This window comes from Chlamydotis macqueenii, chromosome 6, assembly GCF_036417535.1.
Source record: "Chlamydotis macqueenii isolate bChlMac1 chromosome 6, bChlMac1.mat, whole genome shotgun sequence".
In the NCBI taxonomy this organism is placed as follows: Eukaryota; Metazoa; Chordata; class Aves; order Otidiformes; family Otididae; genus Chlamydotis; species Chlamydotis macqueenii.
In genome coordinates, this window is record NC_141561.1 from 18,224,798 (window position 1) to 18,238,915 (window position 14,118).

The following is a 14,118-nucleotide window of genomic DNA, read 5'->3' on the forward strand; positions in this document are numbered from 1 at the left end:
TATCTAAGTCCATGAAATAGCTTCAGATTTGTCAGTGCTCTGAGGTTATGGAAAAAAATAATTCAGACCCTTACCTAGTCTTTCCACATCTGTAAAATGGGACATATACTTTGAAGTCTTGAATGAAACACACACTAAACGCATTAACAGCAAATTTTGTACCAGAGCAATGAGGAGCAGGTAGGAATCACAACACACACTATATCCAAAATGGTTCACTATGGAAAAAGAGGAAAAAGGCAGAAAAAGTCACTGAAAATACAATATGCCAAAAAAGATGGAGTTATTGTCAGTAGTGCAAAACCAGGCTTGCACACTGCAGCTATGGGTTTCCAGAACACGTGAGGAAAATCCAGAGCGGGAACGGCTCTGCCCACCTCTGCTGCAGACAGCTGGCAGGCTGGCAGGGGCGACAAGCCAGACTGGCGATTGTGCACGGTAGGTGTAGACGTGTGGATATCTTGGAACAAACCCACAAAACACAGCTCTTTCCAAACAAAGCTGTTGTCCTAAGATGACTCTAATTGCTTTTTTTTTTCTTTCCCTGGAACGAAGTCCTTGTGTGTTTGTTCAACAAATACTAGTGGTCAAGCGAAGAACTGACAGCTCTACCTGCTGACATGCACTGTGCAAATTTTCCCTGTCCTCACACATATCCCTGTCAATTAACCTCGTTTCTGACCTGCAAATGCCTTTACAGTGCTCAAACTCCCCTGAGTACACCAACAACACTGTACGGGCTCCCTGTGTCCATATACATCATCTCAGTTGGAGTATGAGACACAAATTTCCATCTAGATTTCAAAGGGACATTCTACCTGTTTCAAAATTATAGCTTTTAACCTCCAAGTTTGTTTTATAATCGCATATAAACAGAAACACATTTGTTTATAATATACAATCTGATTATAATGACCTAATTTAGAGTACGAAGGGAAGAAACAAGATCATGTGGCAGAAGTTAAGCAAATATTCAATAATGAGTCTGGATCTTATCTCATTTTCAATATCTTTAAAATAAAAGTATCCACATAAACCTTGATAGAATTGTTCCTGAAGTACCTGGTGTAGCTTACATCTCTGGCAGGCATTACGGGTTTCAGTCTGCCCACTAAGCTATAATTTTTTTTTCCCCTAAAAATGCATGCTCTACCCCTCTGAGTTTTGAAATTCCATACTGGTCACATTTGTAGCACCTACCCAACACCAAAATAACACAGAGCAAAGTAATCAACAGATACATCTTCAGAATAAGAAAATTCTTCCTCCTGCGTAAATTCAGCGCTCACGAATGTCACCCACCCGGTGGTCATGGCAATGGAAGATCTCCACCAGCAAGGCAGCCGGCATCTGCAGTGGAAAGTTCCCTGGCCTTGTGACTGTAACACGCAGAGCCTGCTCTCGGGGTGAAAGAAGGAGGTAGCTCCTGCGGACACAGCCCTTCCCTGCAGGGCTACGGGATCCTGTATCTGAAGGTACAGGATGTGGCTGATGACCACAGACAGGTGAAAAGCAGGAGCAGAACACCAAAGCCATTTTCTGACACGCTGTACAGCCATCGGCTGTACACTTCAACTCTGAGCTAAACTAGCAACAAACTTCATTGCTATCCCAAGTCTGTGTCTTCACCTTCATCATTTCAGTTCCTGTAATTTTAAATGCAGAGATGATCTGAATATTTATGTTCAGTAATCAGTAGATTAATCAAGATGGCTAGGACAATTTATTTCAGGGAGTAATTCACAGAGTTATTTACTAATTGTTCTACACCAAGTGTCATGGGCTGGCAGCAGCACAAATCATGGTGGGAAAATATTTCATTGCATCATAATTAAGTTTTATATTTATTTAGGTAAATAGATTCTTTAAGTTATTTTCAACACATTCTCTCAACTTGGATTCAAAGTATCTATCAGATACTGCATAACCGTATTTAACAGGTCTGTTCACCAATATCAATGCTCATAAAAATAAAACCTGGAATGAAATCGTGGCCTGCTCAATAGGAGCTTTACCAGCAGGTCCCAGATTTCACCCAGAATGAAAGCACTTACACTGTGCTTTTGTGATCTACTGAGTGCATTTAACGGCTCAGGGATGCTGAAAGGAGGACATCTTCTGCTCCTTTCCCCCCTCCTGCTCTGAGCTGCATGGTTTTGAGCCCTTTGCTTGACCCTCTGTTTCTTTTGCTTGCTGATTCAACTCACTAACCCAGTGGAAATCTTTCTGCTTTTCTTTCTGCCGTGACAAGGAGCTGAGCTGGGTCACCAGGGTGTTTAACAAGACCACCACAAGTTAAGTGGCAGGAGCACGTGGCTGGGAGAAGGCAAGGTGGGGACGGTGTGTGTCCCCACAGGAGGTGCTGCTGGCTGGGTGACTTCTCCCGCTCTGGGGCTCCCTCATGGAATTTTCCTCAGAACATTCTTCACTGGTGACCATTTTTTTAACCATACATTTCCAGTCAGAGTCCAGAAAAATGAGGTTATTGCAACAACCAGTCCCCGGCTATTTTGTGCAGATGCGCTCCAACCGAGTTGGGTGAGCGAGTTCGGATAACACAAGAATTAGGTTGAACTTTTGCCTCTGGTTCCAGGATTCTTTGAAGTTCTTCACTGCCTTGGCAACTCCTTCCCTTATCTTCCACTATTGCAGCTTCTGTCAGAGGCTCTGCATAGCCAGGATTTTCTCCATCCTGCGATCTTCAAAAAGAATTTTGCACTAAGCTCCCCGGGGACCAGATCTTCACAGTATTTCAGTGCTTGCAGTAGAACTTGCTGCACTTATTTCTGAGCAGAGCAAAACTCCCAGCAGTGTTTGCTCAGCAGGGCTCTAAGACAAAAAGGATTTCAGCAAATGGCTATGGGAACCTTCTAGGACTACTTACTAGGAGGAAACAGATGATCATCTTCTAGTGGGAAGTGAATTCGGATAATTTTCTCTATAGTATTTTAACACAAATCTAGGCGAATGTGGGCCCTTGCATGCACATCAGGTTTTTGTTACCTGTCCATCCAAACTACCAAATAAACAACTGCTCACTTCAGGACCCGATCCAGTTGTCCCCTAATGTGATCCAGAAGTACATAATAAAGACAACTGGGTACTATCATAATATTGCTTTTGACCTTAAGATACAATTTACACTTCAATAGTCTAAAGATCAGTGAAAAGTTTTCATGTGAGTATTTGTTTACATAATGATAGCTGGAGCTTTGCTGTATTTTTCACAGTTACCTGTCAGATATATTGTTTAAACCGATTGGCTGAACTCTAGACCAAAATATGTTTGGTGAAGCACACACAAAATGATGTTTGGACGAACAGCTGGATTTTGGAGACCCACAGATAACATTGCTGCAGAACGCAGGCTTGGGTACTTTAGAAGCAGGGAGAGGTTAATGGCTTGGAAAGGCAAACATGCCTGCTTCTTACACCTTCATTGTAATCAGTTACTTTACAGCAGACAGTCTCATTACTATAAATTGCAACTAGAGGCACTTTTGCCTTGCAAAGGAATTCATGAAAACATGTCAGATCATGTCAGCTGAGGTGTTATATAAATCACACTCTGTACAAAACGAAAAAATAGATTTTGCATCCAAGAAATTTCAGATTGTTTTCTGAGTAGAGCCCACTGTTTCACAACTCAAGAAGAATTTTTTTCAGAATTACAGACACCACTTAAGACATGTAAAGAAAGTTGAAAATCTAGATATGCCTAAATGCGTCCATTTTAATCCCCTTGTTCATTCTATTTCCACTGAAGCTGCCACTTCATTCCAGAGAAGGGTTGCTCCCAACGCTGCCTCAGACCATTTCAGCATAGCACTAACTTCAGCACTTGCATGTACGCAATCTAGTGACATTATCTGGAGAAAAAGGATCATTCTTAAATCAACTACAAAGGTACTGACAAGAGGTACGAGTAAAGAAAAATCCTCAAGTTGTAATACTAATTTCAACTGCAGGCTCCTAACACCAGTCACTAAAACCTGTGAAAACTACTAACTTTTTTTGACATTACTAGGTCTTTGGCTCTTTTTTTAATCTATGTCAGTATTCGGTAACCTGAGAAAGAATGAACCCTTTTTCCTAGCAACAACATACAATATGACAGTTCATATGAGTAAATCATGTAGGCACATGATTTTGTAGGAACCAGGCCAGAGTGAGAAAAAGGCAGAGAGCCGTATTAATCCCTTGGTGAGTATATGCAGTGGGCTACGCATTGCCTACACCAACAAATTTGACCAAACTGTTCTTACTCACAGATTGGAAAAGAAAAATAGAAGCAGCTAAAACTTAGAGATATAAATGACTTAAACTGCAAAATAAGAGTCCAATCTGAATCTTCATTTTAAAAATGTAAACAATAAATTACATATTTTGTATCAAAACATGTAATATCTGACCACAAATCTATTCGAGCAGAATCACACAAAAAAAAGTTACTCATGTTGCGCTTCCTTATTGTAGTTCTTACTAGTGTCATTGTAGAATAAAGAAAACATCTGCTTATTTTCCTTTAAAAAAATCAGGTTAAGTCTTTCAAACGTCACCAATGTAGACAGTCTTTATTTTTTTTAACAAAAAAAAAGGCAGTTTTAAATAAACTGAAAGGTTAATTCTAGAAAGTATTACCATAACATTTCCATTCAAAAAAAAAAACCATCTTATCATCTGTATTTTAGATTCCGTGGTTACAGTTGGTTTAAATGCTTTAAATTGTCTAATTACTGATTTTCTATTACGTTTGGCTCATAAAAGTCAAGAATTGAATCAAAACTGTGCTAGAACTCCTTTGTTAAAATGTTAAAACAGCCAGGCAACGTGCTTCTCATTAACTACCAGCTACTTTTTGATTGTCAGTGTCGATTGCCTGCCAGGCAGATCATCCTACAATGGAAATTATTTTATGATACCTACCTAGAGATCTGAGTTTGTGCTGGACTACTAGACCACTCCTTTCAAGAACTGTAAACTATAAGGTAAACATACTGAAAAGGCAAAAAAAAAAAAATGAAGTCATGCCTTTTCACGCTGAGAAACTCCAGACTTCAGATGACGCATAGTACTTAATGCTATTTACTGCACCACTGTAATTATTTGGTAGCTGATCAAACTAACAAACACAGCATTTGGCAGAGTGGGTACTTGTTGTAGTGAGTAGATGTGAGCTCCTTTTTTTTTTTTCACTGAGACCTTACTACTCCCTTCGTATCAGATCTGATTTAAGAGATGTCTCTCCCCGCCACAGCATTCCCTCTCCACATCCATGCCAGCCACTTATTCCACCCTTCAGAGCAGACATTACCACACTCCTTACCTGGACTGAATCAACTCTTCATGCGGGTGTGCTATGAATTGGAAAAGTAAATTGATACAGTTTAAATCTACAGATCTACATATATATTTTTCCTAACAGGTTGATTTCCCAGTTCTGATGTAGAGAGCAGCTGTAAAACATAAGGGGCTTGGCTAGATTGGACACAGAGGCAGGAACTTCTAACTCCCAGCCAATAGCTCAGGAACGTTGATATGCAGTCTGACTGCAGAGCCCTGACCAGACTCAAAACTGAAAGCAAGCAGCTACTCAGGGTTTTACGTAGCAGAACATAAAAGTATTTTCACTTCAAGAGACTTTTGCAAACACAGAATGTCCTTAGTTTTGTCTTCAGATCTCAATTAAACTTGCAAATGAAATAATCTTTGTTTAAAATCACACTTTAGGGAAAGACACTGCAATATATTATATGCCTGGAAACAAACTAATAAAGCTCCACAAAGAGAAGGAAAATGGTGTGATGATCTGAATATCAGTGGTTTAAAAAGCAAAGTGGGTATGTTGCACACTTAACAAAAAGCTTAAGTTCACAAATTTCCTCACGTGTATGGCAAATCTTTCTTTAAAAGCTGAAATAATGGTTACAGTAACTTCCTATTCAGTCATTTCCTTAATCAAACCATTGAACTTTAATGTGAAATACAGCCATTACAAAACCAGAAAGGAATCTGAACAATAACAACCCAATCAAATGAGCAGCGCAATAACCATTGCGCACATCTTGTGATGTCAAGAACACTGGCTGATACTTTTCGGTCTGAATCAATTATGCTGTGATTCCCTGAGATACTAAATCAATTTTTAGGAAACTCTGTACTGGATCAAAGCTGCACTGGCCACGTGATGTGATACAGTGAATACTCATCACAAATGTGCTCTCTCCTTGGTACGTTATTTTAGAAATAAACTGTGTCACTTTTTTACAAATTTTTGAAAGGTCACCATTTTAGTCCAGCAATATGCATGCCTCATCATCGACTCAAACATCTGTACTGCTCTGTAACTGAAAATTAGCCCAACAAAGCAGACAGAGGCATTTTTTAGTCCTTTTGCCTCCTTTCTACTCCAACATTGCAATCCCCAGTGGTGCCCAAAATGCTGGTGGTCTCATTTTAAGCAGGCTCTTCCCCCTGGACAGTCACTGCATTCACGCCTGTCTTTGCCTCCCACAAACGATCTGAACACCCAAAAAGCCAAGACTTAGGAGGGAGCTGGTCAACTCAGCTCAGACACTGCCACATCAGAGACAGTGAGTCTGTTCCCTTCGCGGTGCCAGAAATCTCACCTGGCTCAGGAGCTGATGATGTCTGTTTAGGGGAGAAAGGGGCACAGGTGCTAGGAGCTCTGGGCGCACTGCAGGTACCGCTCCACCTCTATGAGCGTAACCCCTGCACCGTGCACTCTGCCTCAGCAGCAGCAATGCAGCACGCGTGTGCTGGTACCTGATCTGGATCACATTTGTGCTGCCAAGCAGTCCCACAAGGCACGGATCTGGCACTAATGATCATGGGACCACAGTACTGGATTTGGATACTATTAGCTCTTTCCTGTTGCCCAGACAGTAATCACTTTGCGGGTCTCCAGTTACACAGCGGCTCATGCTCTGGGTAGGTGTGAAGGGTCACAGAGTCCCTGCAGGGAAGGACATGAGCTGCTTTTCAGGCTGGTGTAGGGTGCTGGGGCACAGTGTCCTCCTGAAGACACGGGGCCGCTAGCTGACCAAAACTAACAGCATCTTAGCTTTTGAGTGATCAGTAGGTCATAAAAAAAATAAGAGTAAAAAAAAGAGTTTACAGAACAAATGCTATTAAAATTCTGACGTCTGTTATCTAGGATATAGATACTCTTACATTCTTACATTTGATCAAGATATTTTTGATCAGTATAATCAAAGGTTTTGCAAAATAATTGAAAATACATATACACGGACTTTTCTTTGTGGGGTGGGGGGGGTCTTGTTTATTTTACAGCCCTTACGACTGAAAGTGAAAGGCATGTTAGATACACAGAACAGACTTGATCCGGTGAATCCATGTCTACCATACTTGGGTACTTAAGACTTTAAATTGGGCTGAAGAGGTGTTTAACTGTTAAGTGCAAACCTTGTTGCACAATTAAATGGGCATACTAAAATTTATAATTTTTCCAGATATGACCGTACCAGACTAAACTTCAGAGCTGAGAGATTATTGTTAAGAAGACAATTATTTGTTCAGGCTGTGGAGTAAGACACAACAGTGTTCTCTCCTCTACCTCAAACAGGGGTCTTCTAAATCTTTCTCCTAGCTGATTTTATTCTTAATTGCTAAAAAAAATCCATAAAGATAAAAATCAAAAAATCCCTTAATTATGCATTTTAAAGTGCATGTTGTCTGCAGTTTGATCCAGCTCCCAGACAGTGGGATTTTTTTTTCCATGTATTCAACAGGAACGGTAGGTATCATGTTGCTAACTTCAACACTGCAATCTGATTTACACAGGCCAGCCCAAGAGGATAGCTACTGAAATCAGCTGGGTTCTTTTATGGGTACAAGATAAAACCGTACAGATAACACTGAAGATTGAGTGCTGGGGCTGGAGCCTGCTGATCTATCTAATTGGCTGCACTAGCAGATCAACCGAGGCTCCCCGGCTTTGCCAGCAGAACGCTGCACGGGCGCAGGCGGTGCCCCAGCACGCGCTGCAGGACCCTGCCTTACCTTGCGCTGGAAATGCCCCGCAGCAGCGAGCTCTGGATAAACAGAAACCTTATTTTCACAGGTGTGAATCCACAGAGAGGACTTTTTGGTCCCGTTTACAAAAATCTAACTTGGAATGAATCCTGGATTTCTGTGTTGCTAGGTGCTTGTAAAGCACCACAAGTATCGATGAGCTAGCAATTAAGTAATAACAGCCATAACAACATTGCAAAATTCATATATACTAGATAAGTCTGTAATCCTGCTGGATAATATCATGCTAACCAACTACTTCTCCCTTGAAACTAAAGACAAATGTAGATGATATTCGGTAACATGCTATTATTACTACTTCTTGTACTTTACAAACTCTATTAAGAGAAATATTATTCAGTCATTGTTTAATTAAAAAAACAGTACTCTTATAACAATCCCATTAATCAAACAGACTGACAGACACACTAAGGCTTTGTTTGTAAAGAAGATACTTTATTAAAGGGAAAATAAATCTGCTTCTGGGCTGGATCTCCAAACAGAAAGGGTTTTTCAGGTGATGGAAGTGAGTATTGTGCTGGGTCTCAGGCCTGATTACTTCCTGCAGGGATGGTTTTGTCATTGTGCCACCACCCCTCCCCTGTGACTTCTAAACAACCCAGGGTCACTGTGTCCTCTCTTTAATTAGTATCTCACTGCTGGAGGGAGGGGAGAATGTCAAGGAAAAAAAGAATGAGAAGACACAGTAAACAAAGGTCCTCAGGGGCGTCTCAACAATTTGGACAAGGAATGGAAAAAATGCTCAGTTCTTTTGTCAGTGGTAAAAAGGAAAAAACTGGTTGGGATGGGCAGAATTTTAATTTCAGTTATATTAATTTGGATAAAATAAAGAGAAATCATGCTATGAAATAAACTAATTTTGTTCCCAAGAAGGCTTTACCATCCAGCAGATGAGTATATAATCTACATTTTACAAGAAAGCAAAGTAAACTATTCTTCCAACCATAAAGCTGCCGAAGCCCTAAGGTATACTCTGCTTCCCTCAGAGCCATAACCAAGCTCAAGTGGGGTGAAAGCAATTATTTTTATTTGCATTAACAGAAAACTTCCGATGTGTATTTTTTGTACAAAAGTATTTGTACAGCAATGTCTGTTGCATTACTGCAATTTACACCTCTCTTTTCCACAGAAAAATACAGATAATCCAAAAAATAAAGTAAAACAGCATATAAAGCAATAAGGATACCCCATCACTTCACACTAGATAATTAACTTGCCCCGAAAGTTCTCTAGACCGATGAATCATAAAAATAGCAAACATTAGTAAAGTTAAATACTGTCCTTATCAAATAGGAAATTTTGTGTATATGAACACACCAGTTAAGAGTTAAACCATTTACCATTTTTACTTTCCAGAATCCACAAAATGACACATAAGAGAAATTCTGCATATGTTTTGTCAGCTAAATACAGCCCAAAGGTCCATGCTTACGCAAAATTTAACTTTTCTTAGAATTTAGAGTATTTTGCAATATTTCAGATTACTTTTTTTTCCAGTTCTCTCCTGGTAAGTCAGGAAGTGAAATTTTATTTTAAAGCAAAACTCCTGCTGAAAGGAGGGTTTCTCTTTAAAGCTGATGGCACAAGAAGGTAAATGGCAGTTTGTCAGTCACTTGGCTAGCTATTGTAGCACATACTAGGTGGCCTTCCCCCTCCTGGAATTTCCTGCTCCAAGGTAAGCCCTTAGGTTACTCATGCTATAAGTAAAGGGAAAAGGAAGAGAAACCACAGGGCTTCAGAAGAAAGCCATACATGCGAGGAGCTGCAGAAGAAACACGGGTTTGGAACACCCCACTGGAAATGAGAGCCTCAAATTCAACCTGGAGCCGGCACTCACTCTCCCTCCTAGCGCCTGCTGTCTTGAGCATTTGGGAGTGGATCTTTCTCAACTTCTGCTATCAAGGTGGTCACAGTTTTAAATAAAATAACAAAATGCTAATAAGGCCAAAGGGGAATTGACTCTGTAACCTGTGGCTATGGCACTGCACTCACCCCAAATACAAGAAAACCGCACTCAAATCTTTGCCCTTATATTCTGCTTCCAAGCTCCCGAACGCAGAAACACATGCAAAATATATTCAGATCCTTAGGTACATACAGAATTAGGTATCAGCTAAGGCAGGGCTTTACTGCAGTGCCCCAATGACTGACTCCGCTGCTCAGCTCCTATAAGGATTTAAACAGTCTGTTCCTCTATTTAAAATTTAAGTACAACTGGGTTTGGTTCTTTTTGGTCTTGTTTTGAAGTCCTGGATCATGAAGTCAGACGAACGATTGACTTATGTCAATACTTCTAACGTGCAGCTTCAATATGTGGATACTTTTGGGTTTGGTTTGTGTTTTGAAGCTCATGTACCCTGAGCAGTATAGTCACCGCAAGGTGGGTTTCAGCTTCAATGGCAAAAGTCTGGCTGCGAGCTGAGCATCATTCTGTGGTTTTAGTTTATACCGCAAGAGTGACACTTAGCAGTACACAGGCTAGCTCAGTTTCTACCTTTGGATCACAGTATAAATATATCCAGAATCTCACATTTCATCTTAAATATATTTTAAAAATACAGAATACCTTCCACGACTTCTGTGTAACACTGCAATGTTAAACTAAAGAATAGTCTGACTTTCAATATTTATTTTTTTTTTTACAAAATAAGATGTAGCTTTCAAATACCTGTCTTTTTTAAATCAATCTCATTATTTTCACGACTGGACTTATGATGCCAAACACTTAGGGCAAGTAAGAGTGCCATTCGTCAAACTTCCTAACTCCTCTCCTCTCCCGCTTTGCAAAACCACTGCAGAAAATTCTTCTTTAAAAAAAAAATAATAAAATAACAAAAACCAATAAAAACAAACCCAGCAAACTAATGTACTCTCTGGATGAGGGGAAATAAAAAGCACATTTGAAACGTATGAATTTTAGCTTTAAAAACATTGACATTGATTAAAGATTTCCATAGTGTACAATTTACAAGAAATTACCTCAGCAGGGTGAATGGATTTGGTTTCATAATCACAAAGTTCCCTAACTCCATGGTATTATATTCCAAGAAAGCTTGTATATTAAGTTTAATTTCACTTTTTTGCAGGAAGTGATTTTCCTCAAGATTGAATACAGCTGTTAGCAGAGTTCACTGTTCCAAAAATGTTTCTATGCAAACTGAAAAAAAAGAGATGTTTCTGGAGGTGAGGATTCACATCCTGATTCTGAAACACAGAGCACTTTAGAGAAGCCAAGCTCCACTTCCAGAAAATGTTACTAAAGAAACACAGTCTTCAAATATTTAAATATTAAAGAATGGGAGAAAAGTCTGTATAACACATTTGAGGATTTAAATGAATTGCTCAATCTTCTGTGAAAACTCAAAGCTAGCACACTCAATGGTTTTACAAAAAGAAACACGATGATAGATGTACCGCTTCTTGTTTTCTTCCAAGCATTAGTGTTAAAAATCCATTTATTGGGGGGAGTGTAGTTTCCTTTACTATTTCATCTTGATTCTGTTCTTTTAATACACACAGAAATGTATGCTGGCATACAGAACAGGGCCTCTGCAGAGGAAACGCTGCCAGCTAAAAACACAGGATGTAATCGAGACCACAAGAGACACATAACTCAGTTATAAATGTAACTACGCTGGAGGTATGGGAAAGTAAAAAAAAAAAAAAAACCTCCTCTTATTTTTCACTGCCAGTTTTAATTGTTTCAGCGACATTTTCCCACTCTTATTTTGTGCCAGTGTAATGAGAAGAAAAATAATCAAATGTAATTACTTTTGCAGCTAAGATAACTGCAGGATTCAGCAACTGAGAGTCCAGCCGATCGTTTCTCCTCGAAGCAACTCACCGTTTGCTCTATGCGCATCTCGGATGACAAGCACATACTCTTCATGCAATTTAAGCTTCAGTAAGACACTACCTGGTCAACTTAGCCGCCAGTGCATAATTAAAGCCTATTAAAATTCCCTCAAAAAAACCTCACCGAACCTTAAAAAATGCTAAGCAAACTAAAATTTATAACAAGTAGAAATACATAGTAACAATCAAACTCCCCATCAGTTGCATCCCAGACACTCCAGCTTTCTGTTAGAGAACCAGAAGTAAAACAGACTAAAAAACTAAAAAAAAAGCCAAACCAAGTGCTTTCTTTTGTACAACAAAATGTTTTCTCTAAAGCTATCAAGAGTAAGCAAGCTCCTAGTCTTAATAACAAACGGTGTTCATCATAATACGGCTTAAGATTGTTAAAATTTATTTTTAATCGACGGCCTAAACCTCCCACCGCAGGGCAGGGCGGGCCAGGCGGGGCGAGAGGCCCGGGCGCGGCCCCCCGACGCGCACCCGGCCGCCTCAGGGCCGCGCCGACTCCCTTATCGTACGTGTCCCGCGCTTCCTACCGCGGCGTGGAAATACCCCCCGGCGGCGTGGGGCAGGCGGGGACCGCGGGGGCGGGCACCGCTGCCCGGGGCCCAGGCTGGCAGGGAGCGGTGTGGCCTCTCCGCCCGCCCGCGGGACCCGGCGGGAAACGACGGCAGGCGGCCGCCAGCCGGGCCGTACCGTACCGGCTGCCCTCGCAAACGCTGGCTGAAGGACAGCAAGAAATAAATCCTGCCGCAGCCTCTGCTCCCAGACCAAGGGCGTGGTAACGGGTGCCTCGTACGCGCTGTGTCACTTTTCCCTTCACTTTACGGAAAGCGGCGGTACCAGCAGCCTGACCAGAAACACGGGAGGGTTTTAAAATCTTCAGCCTCCTGCAGCCTGTCAGCCATCTTGTTTGTCAGCTGTAAACTCTCCGAGAAGAACAAGCCCGTAAGAAAAGCTCGTAAGCTAAAATTACCCACTAGAGGGAGCCCATAAATCCCTGGGATAGGAAGAATAAAAGTATCTTCGATTAGGGAAATTGCGTTTCTACTTATTCGGGAAGTTTGTATATGATGTATTTAGAACACTTCACCACCCACCCACAGCCTCCAGTTCTGCAGAGAGCTGCCTCTACATCGCCAACAGCCTCACTGACTCATCGCAATATATAAAGCAACCTTGAAGTTTTGAGGCTATCACTGTTACGCAGTATTTATATAAACTCACCAGTTCATAATGCACTTTAAAAATAGCATGGAAGTCAAAGCTCTCCCTAAAATATTTTCAATATGCATATGCTTAGTCTGAAAGACAGATACATGTGCACGCACGTACGCACACCAGCAACATGCAGATCATAAAAATTCATTATTTCAACCGGAGCAAGGTTCCCCTGGCAGATGTGCTGGAAAAGGGAGTAAATTCTGGTTTTTCTAAAATCATCAGATATTTTCCCTCTGAATCCAGTAGGAGCAGATTTAGCTCTAGATGCACTGGACTGGAGAGGTCCCTACAGACTTCTCCAAACCATGGGCTCTAAGGTATCACACAATTTGCAGGAATGGAGCAGATTTTGGGCCAGCCCATCAGCCAAAAAAGCAGTTAGGTGGGTACAGTGCTGGGATGTATTTGTCAGTTAATTTCCATCCATCCAAAAAGCTCTTCAGGACCTTCACAAAGTGGGTTTTGTGCAGAAGAGACATGTTTCACCGTTATCAAATGAACTAACAGCATAACTAGAAGTTTCTGTTCTTCCCATTCAACATTTCTCCTTGGGAAATACCATTCCTACAGGAAGGGAAAAGAAAAAACCACTTTGCACAAAAACTTGAGACAAATATTTAAGCAGTAAAAAGGCAATATTTGTGAAAATTGATTGGAGTCTATTCATATTGAGTTTGATCCTTTACTTCAATATATGCTTTTATTTCAGCATCCACTGAAATCCATATTATTACCTATTTGCTTAAAACTTTAGTAACAGATTGCTGATATGCTCAGAATATCATCTATCATTTTAATCAAGTTATCTGTTACCCCACCATTACAGTTTACTACTCCTCAGATTCTAACCCATACACTGATTTTGAACTTAGTTTCTTTCAACAAAAGGACTACAGTACAAATTTCCAAGTATCCAAAGCCAATACAAAAGGGAGATTAAAACATACATAGTTTAAAGCT

At 40.6% G+C, this 14,118-nt stretch overlaps 1 protein-coding gene across 4 annotated transcripts in view; it reads right to left on the bottom strand.

Annotated features, from left to right (window-relative positions):
• RBMS1 (RNA binding motif single stranded interacting protein 1) overlaps window positions 1–14,118 on the bottom strand; it is a 148,203-nt gene that overhangs the window by 101,465 nt on the left and 32,620 nt on the right. The window contains exon 1 of one of the 4 annotated variants that reach the window (XM_086750902.1): window positions 5,327–5,436. The exons of the other annotated variants lie outside the window; for them this stretch is intronic. The gene's annotated coding sequence lies outside the window, so the exon portion shown is untranslated. Of the gene's footprint in view, window positions 1–5,326; window positions 5,437–14,118 lie in introns of those variants that run through there. 4 annotated transcript variants of the gene reach the window in all.